General features: G+C 42.2%; 1 long non-coding RNA gene across 1 annotated transcript; it reads right to left on the reverse strand.

Annotated features, from left to right (window-relative positions):
- Positions 1-5,701: 5,701 nt before the first annotated feature.
- On the reverse strand, positions 5,702-16,986 carry LOC142557027 (uncharacterized). Its single transcript, XR_012822703.1, has 2 exons — positions 16,706-16,986; positions 5,702-15,231 (listed from the first exon to the last, which is right to left on the reverse strand). It is a non-coding gene; the product is annotated as an uncharacterized LOC142557027 (long non-coding RNA).
- Positions 16,987-17,253: the final 267 nt, after the last annotated feature.

A 17,253-nucleotide genomic window follows, 5' to 3' on the forward strand; every position in this document is an offset into this window, starting at 1 on the left:
TTTACATGTTAAATAGGAACGACAAAAACGTAAGAAAAAATACTGTATACAGTAAAATCCCGAGAGATAGCCCACCTAAAATCGAGTGAAAATATGAGGTGGGCTAACTTTTAATGTGCAGTAAAAAAAAGTTGAAATCCTTCTCAGGACGGCGAGTTGGTGGCGTGGTGCTGTGATAGTCGCATTTCCACCGCTGCTCCCGGCGTTGTTCCACATAAATTCGCTGTTTTTCGGGAATGTGAAGCAATCATAGCCATTCAATCCTACAGTGGAATGATGAGCGGCAACAGAGCCAGCTGTAGAAGGAGACAATGACGATGAACGTGTGAGTAGTGGCGCAAAGCCTGCTCATGCAGTCGCGCCAAGGGGCACCAATGAGCCATTTTGCGGGTTGTTGCAGACGACGGATTTGCCCTATAGCCACATAAAGCTTCGCTGTAAAATGTATCATAGCCAGAGTATGAACAAGCATTTATTAGCACCGAATTCATTCGTCGTCAAAACCGTCGGATGAACAGTCTGTCACTTTCAAACAAAAGGTCGACAACCTCTTCACGCACGGCGTTCAACGTGGTTAGCACGTGGCATTTTATAGATCCTGCATGTGACTGTTATTGCAGCCAGAGGTCAGCTAGTGCCCATTGTTCGTTTATCTCCCGCCAACCTCGATCGTTTCCACAGACTTCATCGCCGAAAGAGACAGTGCTATTGTCAGAGGTGGGTTATCTATCGGTGTTTCTGAAAAACTAGAAAATCGTGCGAAAAGCAGGGGTGGGTTATCTTTCGGGGGTGGGGCATCTGTCGAGATTTTACGGTATACTCGTGTAAGGGCCGCACCTGCATAACGGCTGCATGTCCAACTTGGCAGCTCAAAATTTGGAGAAAAAAAGCTACAATGGAGGAGCAATCGTGTTCGGTGCCCCGATGCTGCACGCACGCATTGACAAATTTTTGCATGTTCTGTACTTCCACATGCCGCTACTAGATGGCGAGAGCAGGGGCATGCTCAAGTCACTGGCTGTGCCGGCACGATTTTGACAAAAAGGTGCAGTCCATGCAAGAGCTGTACCTCGTCAAAATTGTGAAAAAATTGCGGCCCTTGCATGAGTCTCTAGATAGTTTTCATGTGACGTAATGGAAGCAAGCTCTCACCGTGCTAGTACCTAAACATGGCGGCCATGATGATGTCAAGGCATCGTATCATCATGCGTACATTGTTTTGCTTTTTGACAGTGACTGTTTTTCACTGGTTTATCACTGTTATCACTTTGTCTTTCGATACAAGACGTGCCGGTTGTGCTCTCACCCTGTCACGTTTCTTTTTACGCCGCTTCTCGACATGCTAGCACTCATAAATGGCGGCCACGATGACCTCTGTGCAAACTATCTATACGATCTACTTTTCACCTGAAGTTCTGGTGTCTATTTCTGGTCTTTGTTTATTATGGTAGATATGGCCTGATATAGTGATGCTTTTCATTGTTCTTCAAATTACAGTTGTGCTGGTATGTTTTAATGCATAATTTTGCACTTGCTATATTGAATTTTATGTTTTTTATTGAAAGCAATGTTATCAGCCCAGAGGGTTGCAACTACTGCACAAAGATTCAACGTTTCTGGATGTGACAAAAAAAAACTGTTTTAATGCATGAGTGTATGTGCCCCTACTTTGAAGATTTGCAGTGTGGATGTATGAAGCTCAGCAATAAAAGTTAGCACAGCTGTCACAGCAGGTGATGGATGACATAGATAAGAATAGGGGAGCGGTGCTGCGGGTGACAACATCGGCACAGCTGGCACTGTACCAACTCGCACAAGTAGCACAGCGCGGAGCGGATGGCTTCAGCGCCCAATATGACTCGGCGCTCGGAGAGGCACGTAATCACTTCTGTATCAGCACTTGGAAAGAACAGTCAGTGCTTTATCACTGTAAAGTAGCATGGACGGAGCGGGTCCTTCTCATGATTTTGCAGCTGAATCGCAAGCTAGAAGGACCAAGATCCAATGGAAGCATTGTCTAGAACAATGTGAGTCTACTGATCCTGAAGTTGTCACTCTGGTCGGAATGTGAAGAAGAAACAACAGCAGCAGATTCTAGTGAATGAGATTTGAAATAAGATAATCATTTGATAATGTGCGTAATTGTGCTAGCTGTCCAGTGGGCTAAAAGTAAGAGAAATAATTAGACGAACAGCGAGATAAACAACTAGATAAAAGAAAAAGGGAATAATCAGATTAACCTGTGTGCCTGTCTGTCGTACATGTTCTTTTAGCCAGCGTCATTGTAGCTCTGTTTTTTCTTCAAGTATGTTACACCAACTTGCCTGCATCAAGCTCCTGCTGCTTTACATAAAAAAGCATGGCAGAAATGAGAGAAAGTATGCTCATACGAAATGCGGGTTCACTCCATGGAATAAGGGTTGTCTTTCTTTCTTTTTTTTTCGTCAAGTATAGCACCTTCTTGCCTTGTATATTACGTACCAATTGTGAACGTATTGCATATTTTTTGCTTTGTGCATTACTGGTATTCTTTCATTGTTATAACTGTATTACCACATGGCGGACCTAAAATCACTTTTTTTTTTTAACGGTAGTATATGTTATACAGTTGAACTCAGATATATCGAATCTGAAGAGGACACAAAGAAGTTCAATATATAGGTGATTCAATATATAAAATAAATGTATTATACAGAAATTTCAAGGGGAGATTACAGCTGTTCGTTCTACACAATAATATGTGGATTCGATATATTTGGGTTCGACTGTGTACAAGTAATACGTATGTATAGTAGGCATCGTGATATTCCGTAATTGGGAGGTAATCTTTCAAGAAACTCGCTATGACATTTGATTAATCTCCTGTGCCCGCTGCATAATTTCTTGAGGCCATTGTACTGGATATGAACAATTTTTTTAATGTCTGAAATCGCCCTCTAACATTAAATTTGTAGAAACATGTGAATTACTAATTTTGAGTGCATTTATCTTTGGATCTTTTCTGCACGTGCAGTGGTTACTGAAGGCAACTTTTCTAATGATCATACTCTAAACACAAGCTAAAACTTCTCCCTTTTTGATTTCATTCTTCGCTGTTCAATGTACTTCCATTGCAGGTTTCTTCTTCATCACCCTTATCAGCTATGTTGCTCCTCCACCTCTGTTAAACACCCTTTTCTCCGCCGCTGTCTGTGTATCCATGAACGTATAATTTACTAGTTGGTTCCGTGTGCATTTGCACATTTTCTCCATGTGAGTCGACATTTTTCAAAGGTTGCCACCATTTTTCCCCATTTTTCCAATGCACGCTCATGATAATGCAAAAGAAGAGTTTGTTTGTCAAATGCACAAGATCATTGAGATCTCCCGCACCATTTATGAGCACATATTTTTTTGGAAGTTTCTACCGAAGATCTGAGCACAGCTGACAGCCGGCATGCTTTCTTGGGTGGAACATTATCTGCTGTTACATCATGATCAACTGTTTCTTCGTCTGGCAGGTACAAAGTCAAATCAAAGTGCGCATTTTGCAAAACTGTGATCACTAGTGCATACTATTGCTCTACATCTAGGTTTAACTTTCACTTTTATTTATGCAAGCTTTGAACATTGGTACAAACTTAACTTGTCACGATGATGATAATGAAATTATGAGCATATAATTTAAAACAGGGTGGTGGTATACCTTGCCAAGTTAATTCCTTCATCTTTCTGATGTTTCTAGGTCTTTATAAGTAGCTTGATGCCCTACGCTACATTTACTGTCCTTTACTTACTGACACATAAAACGAAAAGTGCATAGCCTGAGGCATTGCGTATAAACAATCTTAGCCCGTAGAATGTGTATAAGCTGTTCATTGCATAATATGCAGATCATGCACTGAAGCTTAGTGCGGGACAATTTCGAACATGTGCAAACAAGTATGCAGTATGCTGACCCGCTTTATGATTGGACCATAAAGCACTGCAGCATACCGAGTGTAAACATGGTATGGAACAATCATGGATTGAGAAGCGTACCTTTGCCGATACTATGCAAGTCCGGCCGGCCTCATAGAATGTTGCGCAATAGAAATACAATACCCGATTATGCTCATTATCGAAAAAAATCTTGCATCTTAATAGAGGAAGTTTTAAAGGAAGTGCTGGCCAGAGAGGAGAAATGTGTGCATAAATGCCTGTAAACTTTCAGCGGCCCTATAGCAGAGCCATAATGAGGAATTAACTGATGTATTGAAGAATCTTAAGATACCAATGGCAAGTATCTTATAATATACAATGGATCTGCCAGCACCTTGCATCTGTATCTCAAACGCTTGTTGGCTCTGTATCTTGTACCTGTGTCATGATACATTTGGAAAGTATCTTTGCACAGCCCTGTATCTTGTACCTGTGTTATGATACATTTGGAAAGTATCTTTGCACAGCCCTGTATCTTGTACCTGTGTTAGGATACATTTGGAAATTATCTTTACACAGCCCTGACAGCCACTAAGCTAGCGTGGTGGGCAATTCACTATACCTCTATTCATTTATGTTACACAGCAGTGCAGGAGCATGGCCGCTGGATAAAAAAAAAGGTGCAGACTGTCGTGTGCATCGAAAATGGTGTCATCTGCCGTGGCACCACCAGTCGAGCCTGTTTGTCTGGGTTCGGCATAGAAAGTATGTCTAGGAAGGCGCTTGGAATGTTGTTGCCTCATGCATCCCATGTCCCGCAGGCTAGCGCCGTTCGGCTCAGCCAAGCAGCTGAGAATGCAACTACGGCTTTCATGTTTGCTCCCATTGCAGTCCACCTGATGCAGCAGGCCGCACCTTTGTTTATTTTTTTTTTTTTGCATCCAGCTGCTGTGGTAGTAGCTAGCCACGGCTTTATTTCAGCTGGATCCCACAGCATCTGCATGGAATGGGCCTACATGCTTTCCTTTCTTTGACCAGGCTATGCGGTAATTTATTTATTTGACCGCTTTCATGCTTTGGTCAAGCGGGGTTTGTCCACACGTTTCTGGTGAAAACAACCAAGAACGAGCTCAGCTCGTCAGTTGTCTTTTGCATTTCCTAGCAGTGCTGTGAACAAGCCTAGTTTAGTCTCGGTGCTTAGTCACGCTTTTGGCGAAGGGCAGCACATAATCCATGGAACAGCGGAAGCAGAAACGAAATTTTTTCTGAGGAGGTAAAACATTTTGGCAGCTGGGGTCCTTAAAAATAATTTGCCCACTTTTGGTCAAAATTTGGGATAACAGCATATGTCACGGAAAAGGTTAGGGGCCATATGAATTACAGAGGGGAGTGGTAGAACAAAACAGTGAAAAAGCGGAACAAAGCCAGTCTCATTATTTCACAATATTAGCCCTAAATTACAATGTTGGCTTAGGCTATGCAAAAATTTTTGTCAGAATGGCATACATTTCTGCAAGGTGGTTCCAATCCAAGGATATGCGTAGAATAAAGAACAAAAAAAATCTGTCGCAAAGTTCAATTTCAACTTCTACTGATGTTTGCTTTCTGCGTGACATGTATGGTGAAGAAGTAATTAGGGCATCATGACGAGTGGCATAATGGCACAGCTTACAAAATAGGCATTATCCAGTTACTTAACGAGGGCATACTGGAGAAGGGAGAGGTTAGCTTTTATGTACATTATACTATCAGTATGATTTGTAGTTACAATAAAGCAAATGATAAATCAATAAACTCTTCGTAGCTCCTAACATAGGCCCTTTATTGAATGTATTCATTGAACATGTGTACCACTTTACATTGAAGAACCAGCAGCTTCACAGATAAGTACATTCTCCAATCAATCAAGGATGGCACCTTGCAATGCCGCTAAAAACTAAAATGACAATTGCACATTTGTATGCAATAGCTTTCCATACAAAATACTTGATGCAAATTAAAGAAAGAAAACAGTGGTAATTGATGAAAAAAAAAAGAAACTTTGAAACAATAATACAGGTTGCCACAGTGCAAAGCTCGCAGTACTCTGGGGATTCACAGCGCAGCCCCAAAGGTTGTGATATGTTACCTTAACAGAAATTTATGGATTCTTGTGTATATTGCAGTAAACCTGCGACAAACATTGTTGTCAATTCATTTGAACCGTTTGCCATCAGTACATATATGCACACCTTGAATGTTTACCAGTCTGAACGCCTGCACATCTTGGCAGTCGATTTAGGCAGGCAACACGTACTGCTATCTACAACGTATCAAGCCCCTAAAGAGCATACACCAGCTTTTCTCAGTATCCACATGACATTACTAAACATCGTCATTGGCATTTCAAGAGTTCCACTGCCCATAGAGTTTCCTAAATAAATTACTAGAGCGGACTCGGGCACTATGATCATTATATTACCATGGGAATGATGGTCCCAAGTAACCCTGACCGACTTTAAATAACTCTGGCTGACTGCCTGTGCTTGGCTAATCGTTGGCAAATAGCTGAAAGTCAACTTCACTGGCCACCAGACTTCTGGAAACAGTCGATGAGCCCAAGTGACTGAATGCAGGGTGTGCAAAATACTCATCGGTGTGGCAAGTCAGCAATGCATCAGGACAGCAGAATGAACTTTTGCACTATGTGCGTTTTGTTAGGAAGCATAAAATTCATTCCACCTAGTACATAACAATGATAATATTGTCACACCCCTGTGGACAACATTGAACACTGCATGCGACTGTTAAGCTGTGCAAGCAAGAAAAAGGTTTTTGTTATTCAATGGTGAAGAAGGGGAGAATGAAAATGTTGCGGCAGCATTGGTTTTGAAGTCTTTTGTGGATTTGGTCGTGACAATATCAAGCATTTTGCATGCTGCCAGTGTCTGTGAATAGAGAGAGACAATTTTTTATTCGAAGTTATTTTTAGTGAGTTTGATTGTATTGCTGCTTTGTTTTACTCAGGTTTCACTACCAGATAGTGCATTTTTGTTTGCCTGTACTTTACTGATAAAATGCTTGGCATTGTTTACCTTGTTCGTTTACATCTTTAATTGCAACTGGGCAGATTGTGGTTCCCTTTTTTACTTCCAGGTGAACCAGGCAAGCAGACATATTAAACACTATGAAAAACAAGAAGAAAGAAGAGCAACCTCATTGCAGAATTGGAGTGCCAATAAACAAGCAACATAAAGGAGAAAGATCTTTTTGAAGCTTGTTAAAACAAACATGCCATTCGTTATGCAGTTGCACCTTGATATAACAAAGCTGGTACAATGAGCACTTCATCACAGTGAAATTCTACCTTTTATGCAAATACGTACAGTCACCAACAGAGTTTTCTTGCATGGAGGGGGCCACAAGATTTTCCAAATTATCGGGCAATCGCAAAAAATTAATTTCAATAAAATAAGATGTTTGTTGAATTTGAGAGCCGCCAACAAATATAGGACTTCAAGTTCCATGTCAGCGGTACAATGCAAAGCTTACGAGTCTGCCCCGCCACCGTGGCAGATAGTGTTGCCTGCAAGAGGATGACACTGTCAAGAAAAGGACAAAGGGGAGCGAATGCTTCGCCTGCGTCTTGTTTCAGTACGCCTCCAAAATTCAAGATTACATGGCCTCCAGCAGTAAAGTGTGGGAAGACAACACACACGAAGGCACGCCTATCTCGGCTTGCCCAAAACCTTGCACCCGCTGCCGATTAGCTCCGAAATGGGGTGTGTGGGCCGCATATGCCAGCCACGACCGGGCTCGAGGAGGAGACACGCTCCCCTCTAAAGGGTGCTTGATCATATTGCCATTTGTGCACTCACTCACCCTTCACGCCCTCCCCTTGCTTGGGCAGGAAGACAGCACGCATCAAGCCACCATTCTTCTCGGCATACAGCACGCACAGTAAGATCTTATCGCATTTTGATCTTTTACGGAACATGATGGCGAGAGGGCCTTGCTGCTATGCGGCTGCTCACTGTTGCGCCTGCTCACTGTTGCGCCGCTCACGATTTGTGAGCTGTGCATGCAAGCAGCTACACATAATTCAACCTCTTGATCGTCTGCATCTACAGCAATTTCCATTTACTGCCTGGACAAGTTTGTTATACCGAATATCTAAATTGTGTATAAACACACTTCATTGTATTGAAATTCAATATACATGGTGTTTTATAGACAAGAAGTTATAAAAAATTTACATTTCTTTATAGTGAGAACTTGGGTATACTGAGGTTCATTAATCGACGTTTCACTCTTTATTCCAATGACAAGCTGTTATGACAACTCGTGTTAAGGGGGAAAAAAAAGAAAGGAAAACAGACAGGAGAGGATGTGAAAGAGGGAGAGGGAAATGCAGGCAGGAAGGACAACCAAGCATGAGGCAACCACATGCACCCTGCTGTTGCTGTGGGGAGCTAGAAGGAAAAAAAAATAAAAGAAACTTGTACAACCGGGGACGCATGCGAAGGAGAGCAGGAATCTTTTATTTCAACCATTTTCCATCCACCGTGTTTTCAATGAATGTCTTGCCAGAGGCCACAAAAGAGAGCGCTACAGCTGGGAGACACCATCTTTAGGGTTTGCATGTGGCGTTTGCGGTCAAGATGTCAGTGTTGCCTGTCCTCGCCAAATTCTAAATAAATGGTGTGATCTATTGGAGACCAAGGTGACAAATTCGCAAACACACCCAAAGCAGCACTACTACGGAGCAAGAAATTTGCGAGCTGATTGGAATCTATTTTTTTTTATTTCTAACATAGTTATGAATATCCGGCCGAAATGACAGAACACCTTACCAGAGGCAATATTCCTAAAGGGCAACTTCCGTCTGTGTAACACTACAAGCAACTCTATGGTTCAGGAACCTGAAAACCTCTCAGTGCTGTTTATAAATCGCCTGCTGGCATTACTAAATTTATCAACTGGCTGATGAAAAAAAAAAAGAAAGAAAAGCTGCATCCCTTGCTCTTCAGGGCTCCTTCCCTTTGTGGCAGGACATGTGGCTGATGAGGCAGTGCTCCCGCAAGAAGGTTGCACTGCAGTGCTCACAGGGAAAGGGATGCTTCACTGTGTGACAGCGCACATGCCGATAAAGGATGGAACTGCTAACGAATGCGTCCGGGCACAGGTGGCACTTGTAGTAACGCTCGCCTGTGTGGCTGCGCACGTGCCGTTTGAGGGCGAAACGGCGAGAGAATGCAGCCGGACACAGGTGGCACTTGAAGGGGCGCTCGCCTGTGTGTGTGCGCAGGTGTTCCATCATGTACGTCTTGTCAGTAGTCCTGTAAGCACACAGCCGGCACGAATACAGCCGGCCACGCATTGACACAAGCAACTGATCTTGCGCCAGGGACCCCGACGACAAGGAACCTGCAAAGTCACAGGGAGCCTGAGAAGGCAATGCAAATAATGCATCACACACGTGACGGAACTAAAGTGCTACACCCGGCAATCAAAAAAAAGATTGCCATGCTTGTGGGAAACATACATGAAAAACCTTGGGACTACTCCAACCACATATTACTGTTGTGGCAATAGTGCAATGATGGCAGTACATGTCTCACACATGTTTCTATCTATACATAAATAGATATGTTGTATGCGTACAAAGTCCTGGTAGCAATGCACAAAGGTCGAACTTGCGTGTGTAATTTTGCTATCATGCCTGAACAGTAAAATTACTCCATGTATTTAACGCTGCATTGCACACTCTCCTATTAAACTAAAATGACACTTTTCTCGCATCACAATTCGGCAGAACAAAAGCGTCAACTGATGTTTGAACACATCATCATCAATTATTTTCCCTCAAAGACCCCTTTCAGGGTATTATATAAGGGGAGGGGGGGACAAATGCATCAATAAACACTATGGTCATTATTATACAATGGTTAACTTATTTATACAATGGTAAACAGAACTTAGTATACATGCTAGAAGATGATGAGCAAGAAAAAATAAGAAAAAAAAAACAAAAAAGGTACAAACCGGCCGTAAAAAAAATAAAGGTAGACGTTAAGAGTTAACAGCACAGTAGTGGTAAGTCAAGGGTTTAAAAAACATGACAATAGGTGCCTAAATTTATCTCAATCACTTTCATTTACTATACTGTCGGGTAGCACATTCCACAATTCAATAGCAGTAAGAAAGGTTTGTTGAAGGCATTAGAGGAACCATGCAGATGTTGTAGACTCAGGTTGTTAAACAGATGATGAGAAGTGCAGTTGGGTGGAAGTAGAATAGTGTTCCTGTGGTGGTGGGAAATTATAATACAGTTTGTGCAAAAGGGAAAGTTGTAAAATCTTTCTACAAAGCGTTAAGACTAGGAATGCTGAGGGATGATTTAATGCTAGTTGTATGCCAGTCATAGTTTGAAGTGATGAAAGTGATCAACATCACATGAAGCATATGAAGTTAAATATAAATGTGAATGAAATGAAATAATATGCGAGAAAACTAAAAACACATGAAACTAAGAAAAACAACCACAGAATTTTTAGAGGTTGGAATGGCACCACGTTTGCTAGTGAAGGAGAACACACCGTACATTGAACAAAGGATTGTTTGTGTCTACTAATGCACTGTATACATTTCCCGCGATTGTGCTTTTATTGTTTCAATCATAGCAATATGCAACTACGGAATGCTGAAAGTAATTTATTCACCAATTACTGTTCTTGGTCACTGACACCACCATCCACACACATGAAAAGATAACTCACCATATCACTTTACATAACTCATTACCCTGAACGCATACAATGGCTGTATGTAGAGCAAAGATTTGGCAAGCTATCTTGATATTCCTACATAATCAAATTACTTTGTTTGTGTAACATTTCCTTCGTGCAGTGAAAATTAAATGCCACTGCAAACTGTTGAGGCAAGTAAGCTACAATTAATATTTTTTATCAACACTTCCACAGAAATGTGCACTCTGTTGAACAGATCTGTGAAAACAGATACAGCTCCATCCCCTGTGTTACCTCGAGGAAACTACATTCTCTACCAGTACACTGCAGTGGATTTTCTCTTTAGCTCTATGATTACAACATTGTCATTGCAATAAAACATGTTCTTTTTACCGCGATTCCAATAGACACATAAAAGCAGCAAAGAAATGTGCAGTTTTACTTTTTGCAACCTAACGAACCAGAAGTGTTAGTCGGCAAACACATTCGCATCACCGTCGCACTGTTAAACCAATAATAAATCAAACTGCTATTCCGTATTGCAGGGCAAACAGGCCGGTGCTTTCCAAGAAGCTGGTGCGACCCATTTCCGGCAAAGTCTAAAGCACAAGTCTTCCTGGATGCACTGTAGTAGGCATGGACACATCTGTAATACAGAGATCACTGTTAAAGTTGGCACGAGCAATATTTTCATTAGGACTAGAATACCATTTCTTTTTTCTTTTTTTCTGAATACAAACTTCTATTCACCCACAATGGCTTCTCCTCGAAACACTATGTCTCAACATACTTCTCACGGCACTCATTTAGCAGATTAAAAATGTGATAGGTCAGGAATTTTTAAGGCTTTTCTACAGTAACTGAACGCAACATCCAATAAGTATGTTACTCAATCCCCAAGAAAAATGGTCATAAAACAAGAATGAGCTGCTATAGTGTTGTCCACATTTATTTCAATTACGACTTTCCTTACTCTGTGACGTGTTAGAAGGTGCAGAAGAACAAAATGAACGTGCAATGTTGTAATGCAAGACCGCAAAACCAGGTACATCATACACAAAAACATCATAGCTTCCACACAATGCTCTCTAAAAAAAATGGTCTGCAACCATTGAAAACGAGGTTAGTGTTAATACCCATTTTCCGGAGTATAACATGATGCAACCCACAGCATGACCAAACATATATCAGTGCACTTACAACAAAAGCCTATAGAACATACCTGTAGACCTAACAAGTAATGAAATATAAATGTTGAAACAGGACTATGTTAACAATAAAGGCGTGAAAGTTCAGACATAAGGGCAGGCTACCACTTTCTCCATCTACATTAATGATATTTAGTTGAATCAATGAGGTCTACACAGCGACTCCACGAATCCTTCTTTATCTGTGTTATAGGTGCACATTTAATGTCATGCATTTCTTTTCTTCTGTTTTCATGTTCCGAGTCCTTTTTAGAATCTTTTTTTGTACAGGAAATGTAACCGCACACAACAAATGGTCCACACAGATTGGTTGAGCAGTGTCACAAGTTACCTCCACCAGTATGTTGTCTAGGACTGTCTGTAACTCATCAAAAATTAGTTGAAGCTCAATTACGTCTACAATATTCATGCATTTAGTGCAATTTTTGTGCATTGGTACACTATGCACTTGTCCTGCCTACAAAAACAAGGATCGAAAAAACACTTTAGATTTGCTAAATCAATCATTTTGAACTAGAAGACCAGAATTGCTGTCGCTTCCCTATAGGCACACCATGAGCCTTGAATAGCTGTGTCAGATAGGCAAACTTACTGACACTTTGGGCTAGTGAACTTTGCCACATGGTGTCATTTTTGCTGCTTCGTTGAAACCCCATTAACACATTCAATCGTCACAATACCATAGAAGACAGCATTGTATCCATGGCAAGCTGAGTAAGAATGGCAACTTCGATTGCAGATGTTTACTTATGGCATGGTGATGCTTGCAACAATTGAAACCACAATAAAATTAGTCTCAGAACTAGTGCTGACACTGCTCCGAGTATGGTTTTATTCATTTTTGAAGCACTGCTATTGAGGCAACAGACTTTGACACAACGAAGTGAGTTCGATGAATGCACAAGCCAGTGAGTGCATTCTACAGTGAGTGCAACTAAACCGTGCCGTGTGATAGCGTGCGAGCGAAACTAATGTCGAAGTGAACTCACTCAAAGTGACACTACATTTGCCTGTCTGACTGGGGTACAATTCGCAAGGGAAACGATAATAGCCTGCTGCTGTACTGTCACTGTTATAACAAGGCTACCTATTTCATCTCTGTTTAGTCACCTTCCTCTTAGGTTTTCTTTCTCAGTAGTTTATATCTTCGGCTGATTTTTCATTAAGCATGAGGCCTTCGTCCTGCAGTGGACATAAAAATAGGCTGATTATGAAGATAATTCGCCAGAGAGTGAAGCATTGCAAGAGACAGCATTTTAGCGATGTGCTGATACAACATACAACGCAACAACGTCCTAAGAATATGCAGGGGTCAAATACTGGCTCAGCACAGCACATGAGGCAACTTCTGCTGCATAGCAGAAACAATGCTCTGGCAGCTGCCAGGCGTCTCACAATGCTGGCGTGATGAGGAGCATAGCCACCAGGGCTGCAGGCATCTCACTTTGATGGTGCATGAGACGAGACCAAAGGAGAACCGTTGGCGTTTGCAACATGAAGCCTGCTGCCCATTCTGCTCCAACATCAACATGACACTACAGTGTCATATGCAGAGAACTGCAAAGCAGGAACACAAGTGCGCACAATGCTCGTGCCACCAGCGGAAGGCAAGGGTGTGTCCACTTGGCTTCCTCGTTTTTGCAGCCATATACACTGCGGGTCACACACACACAGCACAGCCGTAGCACCTTGAGTGTCCAAATGATTGTGACTGCAATAAAAATTTCGAAAAAAAAATTCAAAAAGCCCTGCCCGAAAGTGAAGTTAGTTCTGTTGCCGCCAGATGGCACTAGCTTCTTTTCCATCCACACTGCTCAGGCCAGTGGCATTTTGCCTCTAGAGATGGGAGCCCTGTTTGGGTCAGCGCTGGTCAGGGAAGATAAGCGGGCGTCTGAGGTTTACCACAGCATTATGTCATTGTGCCTCTCTTACCCTCTGCTGCAGTTGCAGATACAATACAAACCTTTAGCAGGCTGTCATCGACCTGATTCGTGCAAGGGCCACACCCAGCCAAGATTCTAGAAAAGCAAGTGCGGCCATTGCACGAGTATATACGGTAATTACTGAAAGCCGTAGCAACCTGTCGCACCTCCAAACCAAGAGGTTGATTTGGTCATTCACATCAACTTCTACATGTCATAGCACTACATGTAATAATATTTATGCAGTTTTTAAACCTTACAGGCCAGATAGTCACATAATAGGCTGTGTTTTTTGGTAACCATATGATTTTGATATGGCAGACATCAATTTGCAGTGTAATGTGAACGACCATAAACATTTGCATCAAAATTTATTGTTGGGAGCTGCTGATAATGATGTGAGACAACAAAGTTTAACATCAACAGCCCAGCACTTTCAAAACAGAGGCACCCATCAGCCAAACAAGAACTAACGCTATTAAAAGAGTTCGACAATGCCAAGCCAATGCCCACTGAACTAAAACAGAAAAGGCAAGAAGTAAAAAAAGCAAGGTAGTATGCATGAGGACTTGTGCAGACAGTGTTTGTCACACATGCTTCTGCACCAATTCATTCATAGCTACTTGGAGCAGGTGGCATTATTTACACTCAAACGTTGTGCACAAATGATCAAGAACTCAGTTATGCAAAAAACGGTCAGTACTGTTGGCCACAAACACACAATTTAAGGGATATAGTTCTTCTCCAACAGCAATGATGATGAATGAAATGCTCGAACCTATTATCTGCAGTCATTCAAACGCAAAGAACAGAGTGTGTGGTTTTTGCAGGACATGTAGCAAAAGGCCAAGAGTGCAAAGCTGTACGCAGAACTCTAATGTGTCACTTAAACTGCTGATGGTTGTGCTCGTGACACATCCCAGCTGGTTACACGTGTTCGTGCCCTATGGTTTTTGTTGAGTTGCACAAAAAAAAAAATCATGCACACTGTGGTTCGCATTTGAATGACAGAGAGTAGACTACAATGCACAGAGGCAGGTGCACCACAATGCAAACAGGATTGCCAAGACGTCATAGTAAACATTACGAATGCTGGTATATAAGGTCACGAGACATCTTTGAATGGCCACTTCGGCCTGTCTACATCTACATTAGGGCACGAAAGACGCCAGAATGGATGGCTCCATTACTAGAGGATCCTTACCACTGCAGTAGATGTACCCACTTCACGAGTACCACTACTACTATTTCACCAATCCTTCATCAGTACAGTGAACGCTGTACAGCGTCAAGCCTACATGTGCTACTGTGCGAGAAGCATTTACTTTACATCTTTACTTTTTCTTTCTTATTGTTATTTGCTTTCGTTTTACCTTCCATTGCAACAAAAATGAGAAGCAGTGATTGGAGGGCTGGCAAAGCCGAGTCAACGAAGCCCAGGCCCATGTCCTTGCAGTCTTCACGCTGCGGCCACTGCAGTGGATGAACTAGGCAAGTTCATGGATGGTAACATAGGCTCATGCATACATTTTGCCCTTTTTTGTGTTATTTATTGCATGCGTTTAGCGGCATATTGTTACAAATAAAGTCTTATCCTATTCATGCTTGAGCATTAAATGCACTCTCTCAATTATAGTGTAATCACACTGCTGTACGACATTGTGCAGACTGCTTCTCGAATATGTAGCAATAAAGAAATGTGTTGAGGCGCAGTAAGCACAGTCGTACAACATGTGTTGGTGTCGACCAGTGAACCAGGTGCTCACCGAAAAGAAAAATAACTGCGAGCTCAACACAAATAATTTTCTATCAAGGAAAAGTCGCTGAAAGGCCACCGACCTGGTCCTGGAAATCGACACTGGCGCATCTCCCCTAGGGAATCAGTGCTACGGGCCCTTTTGACATAAAGATGTCTTATTAAATTGGTCAAACTAATTCGCAGATTCCAAGAGAGACTAACACATTCAGTATTGGGGTAAAACAAAGAAATAACGCCAAGAACTGCACAAAATGCCCCAGTTGCTGTCAGACTGGCTCCTACACAAGTTAGGGTGAAGTGGGCATTCTCTGTGCTAAGATATGCTTCATCTGCCCAAAACTTGAAATTGCTTGCCCAGCGATCGAAAATGGCTGTGTGACGCTGGTATTATTTTCTGTATGGTCGCTGTGTGGTCCCCACTTTCCCTAACATATTTTATTGCGATTGCAATAATATAGACACTTAAGGCGGATTTCCGCCGCCGTGATAAGATCGTGGATGTATGCCGTATGCGCAAGGAAAATCCGAAAAGGATGGTGGCTTGATGCAGCGTGTTCATACGTTTGGGTGTGTGGAGGGGTGCACTTTACGTATCTCCCTCTTACTCCAGCCGCGACTGCGCATGCCCTATCTTAGGAGTAATTGCAGATCAAAGGGTAGGCAACATGAGATAGCTGATGGCTTTGTGTGCGCTATGTTCCCACGGGCCCGGTTCACGTTGAAGCAAGAGGCAGCACAAAGAACAATTTAATTTGCTCGCCGCTTCCTCCGCTCTTCATCCCGTCACGTCAGCGTCCCGACAGCGATCAGTGTTCATCGAGCAATATGTATTCATGTTTGCCTGTGCGAGTGTCACACCATGCTTGCTAATTTAGTTAGAGAGCGAATGTTAACAGCAGTTCATACGGCCGATAAAATAATGACATTAGAAAATTCATACAGCTAACTTGCTACTGCAATCAATGATTTCTCCCGGACGAAACTGACTTTTTTATCCTTCGAGTTATATTAATGAGGGTAGGATGCATTCACAACACACTTTCCTACTAATTATATGAGCTCACAGTAAGGAAGTAATGCGCAATAATGTGCACCAAAATCTATCGTGCACCACATTTTGATAAGAAATAAGTAGCATATGCCTCCAATTTTTGTAATCACGAAAGAAATTAAACCTGCATACGTTACCTTCACACAATGGAAATACATTATACACACAGTGAATATCGTCGACACTTGGCTACTTGACCGTCTATGCACAACACATTCCGCAAACATCGCGACCGGAGTTGCGGCCCACGCCTCAACTATCACTTCGCCAGCTGGTCCGGCGACGTACGTCTCTGGAACGTCAAAACCATGTTGTCGTCAGCTGAACATCTCAAACCACTCTTTTGAATTAGTTTTATAATGAAAGTGGCGCGTTGCCGTCGACAAGCGAACCGAAGAAGTATTCTGCTCTGCCTCGTGATGCGCTGACGGTGGGCTGTTGACAACGCCGCGTGTGCGATTTCGGTTTTGTATCTGATTGCGACGTGCAGGCAATGTTCGTACACATTTTCTTGAAAAAAGTAGGAAATACGGTAAATGAGCTGCCATACATAATCTGGCACTGCCTAGCATATGTGATTATTTCATTTTTATTTGTCTGCAAATTTTTTCTTATGTCACAAAAGCAACCAAGATATTTTCTCAACGTATATTGAATTCTTTATTCCTTTCCAGACTCTTCTGCA

The sequence above is a fragment of the Dermacentor variabilis genome, chromosome 9 (genome assembly GCF_050947875.1).
Source record: "Dermacentor variabilis isolate Ectoservices chromosome 9, ASM5094787v1, whole genome shotgun sequence".
Classification (NCBI taxonomy): Eukaryota; Metazoa; Arthropoda; class Arachnida; order Ixodida; family Ixodidae; genus Dermacentor; species Dermacentor variabilis.